Below are 5,000 nucleotides of genomic sequence, written 5' to 3'. Positions count from 1 at the left end.
TGGGTCAGACGGGTCGTCTCGATCTCGCTACCGATAGGTCGGGCAGAGTGCGACACGCGTGTGACGAGGGGACGGCGAACCGCTGCCTCGGCAATCATCGGCTTCACGGGTGCCATGTGCACTTGCCCATTGAGGCCAACCCGCAGGCTGGAGGAGCCGTCCGCCCGAACACCGGCACCACGGCCGGCCGGCGGGGGCCCTCCAAAGGCGGGTCTGGTTTACCGCTAGGTCAGTGGGGGCTCAGGGGGTTGGGGTGCGTGCGAGCGCGGCCGGGTGGGGGGCAATGGCCCCCCGGGTGGCCGCGCCGGAGGTGTCACTCGCCTCCAGTGAGCACTCGGCTCCTCTCTGTCGGACACCCGGAGGTGAAGCGCGGGCCCTGCTACCGCGCCGGAGGTCCCACTGGCCTCCAATGAGCACACTCGGCTCCTCTTTGTCGGACACCCGGAGGTGAGGCGCGGGCCCCTCTTACCCGCGCCGGAGCCTCAGCTTGCCTTCCAGTGAGCTGGGCTCCTTTTTTATTTTCTTTGGAGTGGGCCACCCGGAGGTGGAGAGCGACCCGCAGACGAAGCACGGCCAGGGGCCGCCGGATGCCGCCCATGGCGGGCGCTCCCACTCCTCTGACACCTGCGAAGCAGCAAAGTGCTCCTTTTCGATTCCTTCCGCCACCCGGAGGTGGAGCGCGGACCCAGCCACCGCGCCGGAGCGAGCAGCAGCCTCGCTCCGAGTGTGCGCCCGCAGACGAAGCACGGCCAGAGGCCGCCGGATGCCGCCCATGGCGGGCGCACACACTTTTCTGACACCTACGAAGCACCCAAGTGCTGCTTTTTGGGATTCGCCACCCGGAGGTGGAGCGCGGACAAAGCCACCGCGCCTAGTGTGCACCCGCAGACGAAGCACGGCCAGAGGCCGCCGGATGCCGCCCATGGCGGGCGCACACACTCTTCTGACACCTTCGTAGCACCAAAGTGCTGCTTTTTGGGATTCGCCACCCGGAGGTGGAGCGCGGACAAAGCTACCGCGCCGGAGCGAGCAGGAGCCTCGCTCCGAGTGTGCACCCGCAGACGAAGCACGGCCAGAGGCCGCCGGATGCCGCCCATGGCGAGCGCACACACTTTGCGGACACCTCGGATTGGCCACCCGGAGGTGGAGAGCGACCCGCAGACGAAGCACGGCCAGGGGCCGCCGGATGCCGCCCATGGCGGGCGCTCTCGCTCCTCGGACAGCTCCATCGGCGCAGCATGGCGCTCGCGGTCGTCATTACCCGCTGGCGAGGCGCGGCCAGGGCCGCCAGGCGTCGCCTATCGCGTGCGCAAACTCCCAGCAAGCACCAACGTGCTCCTTTGGATGTTGTCATCCGGAGGTGATAGCGCGGCCCGGGCCGCCTGACGCGGCCCATCGCGGGCGCTCCTCGTCGGACACCTGCGTCACACAGCCTGGGTGCCAGCTGTGGAGTGACACTTGGAGAAAAAGAAGCACAAGTCACTCATATCAAAGTTCCCGTTCCCTTTTGTTTGTGTCACGCTTGGAAATGCTTGAGAGGTGACACTTTGTCAAATTTGCAGCTGGTGTCTCATCATCATCATCACCGCTGCTCATCAGCCTTCCTTGGATGCCTGCCATGCACGCGGCCCAACGGGGCACTCAGATGGGGTGGGCAGCCCGGACCGCCTTGCGCGGCCCAACACGGGCGCCCGGGGGACGCGGAAACCCGTTTTAGAAAATAACCTCCAGGGGTTTTCCAAGAGCGGCACAGCCCCAGCTCACGTCCGTGTTTCAGTGCGTCAAAAGCGGATTCAAAAGTGTGCTTTTCTCGGTACTTCCCCTGGAGGTCAGTGTTTCTAAAAACTGGGTTTCCGAAATCGTGCTGGAGGTGTTTTGGTCAACCAGGAAAAATGGCATTTACGGGAGAGGGTAAAGTATACCCCCCCCCCCCCCTCTCGGCTGATTTACCCTCTCCCGTAAACGCGTTTTTTCCTGGTCGACCAAAACACTCATTGACTCCCATTCATTTGACACTTTGTCATTTTTTCAGCACTTTTTTCGCGCATTGGGTACTCCGCCCATTGACTCCCATTCATTTGACACTTTGTCGTTTTTCCAGACCTTTTTTCACGCATTGGGTACTCCGCCCATTCACTCCCATTCATTTGACACTTTGTCGTTTTTTCAGCACTTTTTTCGCGCATTGGGTACTCCGCCCCATTCACTCCCATTCATTTCACACTTAGAAAAATCATCCGAGCGGCTCTCCACGCATTTTATAGCCGCTTTGGGGCTCCAGCCGCCTCGGCCTTCATTTCTGACTAGGCTCGTGTGGACTTTGTCGTTTTTTCAGCACTTTTTTCGCGCATTGGGTACTCCGCCCCATTCACTCCCATTCATTTCACACTTAGAAAAATCATCCGAGCGGCTCTCCACGCATTTTATAGCCGCTTTGGGGCTCCAGCCGCCTCGGCCTTCATTTCTGACTAGGCTCGTGTGGACTTTGTCGTTTTTTCAGCACTTTTTTCGCGCATTGGGTACTCCGCCCCATTCACTCCCATTCATTTCACACTTAGAAAAATCATCCGAGCGGCTCTCCACGCATTTTATAGCCGCTTTGGGGCTCCAGCCGCCTCGGCCTTCATTTCTGACTAGGCTCGTGTGGACTTTGTCGTTTTTTCAGCACTTTTTTCGCGCATTGGGTACTCCGCCCCATTCACTCCCATTCATTTGACACTTTGAAAAATCATCCGAGCGGCTCTCCACGCATTTTATAGCCGCTTTGGGGCTCCAGCCGCCTCGGACTGCATTTCTGACTAGGCTCGTGTGGACTTTGTCGTTTTTTCAGCACTTTTTTTACACATTGGGTACTCTGCCCCATTCACTCCCATTCATTTGACACTTTGAAAAATCATCCGAGCGGCTCTCCACGGGTTTTATAGCCGCTTTGGGGCTCCAGCCGCCTCGGACTGCATTTCTGACTAGGCTCGTGTGGACTTTGTCGTTTTTTCAGCACTTTTTTTACACATTGGGTACTCTGCCCCATTCACTCCCATTCATTTGACACTTTGAAAAATCATCCGAGCGGCTCTCCACGCGTTTTATAGCCGCTTTCAGACTCCTGCCGCCTCGCCTGCACTTCCGCCTCGGTCCGTTAGGATTTAGGCCTTTTTTCAGCACTTTTTCTCCGTTCCTCCGGGGCGACAGCGGCTCTCCACGCATTTTATAGCCGTTTTCAGACTCCTGCCGCCTCGCCTGCACTTCCGCCTCGGTCCGTTAGGATTTAGGCCTTTTTTCAGCACTTTTTCTCCGTTCCTCCGGGGCGACAGCGGCTCTCCACGCATTTTATAGCCGTTTTCAGACTCCTGCCGCCTCGCCTGCACTTCCGCCTCGGTCCGTTAGGATTTAGGCCTTTTTTCAGCACTTTTTCTCCGTTCCTCCGGGGCGACAGCGGCTCTCCACGCATTTTATAGCCGTTTTCAGACTCCTGCCGCCTCGCCTGCACTTCCGCCTCGGTCCGTTAGGATTTAGGCCTTTTTTCAGCACTTTTTCTCCGTTTCTCCGGGGCGACAGCGGCTCTCCACGCATTTTATAGCCGTTTTCAGACTCCTGCCGCCTCGCCTGCACTTCCGCCTAGGTCCGTTAGGATTTAGGCCTTTTTTCAGCACTTTTTCTACGTTTCTCCGGGGCGACAGCGGCTCTCCACGCTTTTTATAGCGGTTTTCAGACTCCTGCCGCCTCGCCTGCACTTCCGCCTAGGTCCGTTAGGACGTGGGCCTTTTTTCAGCACTTTTTCTCCGTTTCTCCAGGGCGACAGCGGCTCTCCACGCTTTTTATAGCCGCTTTGGGGCTCCAGCCGCCTCGGCCTGCATTTCTGACTAGGCTCGTGTGGACTTTTTCAGCACTTTTTTTTGTGCATTGGGTACTCTCGCCCATTGACTCCCATTCATTTGACACTTTGTCATATTTTCAGCACTTTTTTTGTGCATTGGGTACTCTCGCCCATTGACTCCCATTCATTTGACACTTTGTCATATTTTCAGCACTTTTTTGGCGCATTGGGTACTCTCGCCCATTGACTCCCATTCATTTGACACTTTGTCATATTTTCAGCACTTTTTTTGTGCATTGGGTACTCTCGCCCATTGACTCCCATTCATTTGACACTTTGTCATATTTTCAGCACTTTTTTGGCGCATTGGGTACTCTCGCCCATTGACTTCAATGCATTTACTGCAACTCCTGCCTGTGTCCGCCAGAGGGCGTCTGGCTTAACAGCGGCTCTCCACGCTATTTCTATCCGCTTTGAGGCTCCAGGCAGCTCGGCCTGGGTTTCTGAATTTCTCCCTTGACACTTTGCCATTTTTTCACCTTTTTTCTCATTTCATCCAGGGACACAGCGGCTCTCCACAGACTTTGCAGCCGCCCCTGGGCTCCAGGCAGCTCGGCCTGGGTTTCTGAATTTCTCCCTTGACACTTTGCCATTTTTCCACCCTTTTTCTCATTTCATCCAGGGACACAGCGGCACTCCACAGACTTTGCAGCCGCCCCTGGGCTCCAGGCAGCTCGGCCTGAGTTTCTGAATTTCTCCCTTGACACTTTGCCATTTTTTCACCCTTTTTCTCATTTCATCCAGGGACACAGCGGCACTCCACAGACTTTCCCGCGGCCCCTGGGCTCCAGGACCCTAGGCATGGGTTTCTGCCTAGCTCCCTTGACACTTTGCCATTTTTTCACCTTTTTTCTCATTTCATCCAGGGACACAGCGGCTCTCCACAGACTTTGCAGCCGCCCCCGGGCTCCAGGCAGCTCGGCCTGGGTTTCTGAATTTCTCCCTTGACACTTTGCCATTTTTTCACCTTTTTTCTCATTTCATCCAGGGACACAGCGGCTCTCCACAGACTTTGCAGCCGCCCCTGGGCTCCAGGCAGCTCGGCCTGGGTTTCTGAATTTCTCCCTTGACACTTTGTTACTCTTTCACCTTTTTTCTCATTTCATCCAGGGACACAGCGGCTCTC

The sequence above is a fragment of the Dunckerocampus dactyliophorus genome, unplaced genomic scaffold, assembly GCF_027744805.1.
Source record: "Dunckerocampus dactyliophorus isolate RoL2022-P2 unplaced genomic scaffold, RoL_Ddac_1.1 HiC_scaffold_32, whole genome shotgun sequence".
NCBI lineage: Eukaryota > Metazoa > Chordata > Actinopteri > Syngnathiformes > Syngnathidae > Dunckerocampus > Dunckerocampus dactyliophorus.
The sequence above is the reverse complement of the archived record's forward strand: the minus strand, read 5'-3'. Positions refer to the sequence as shown.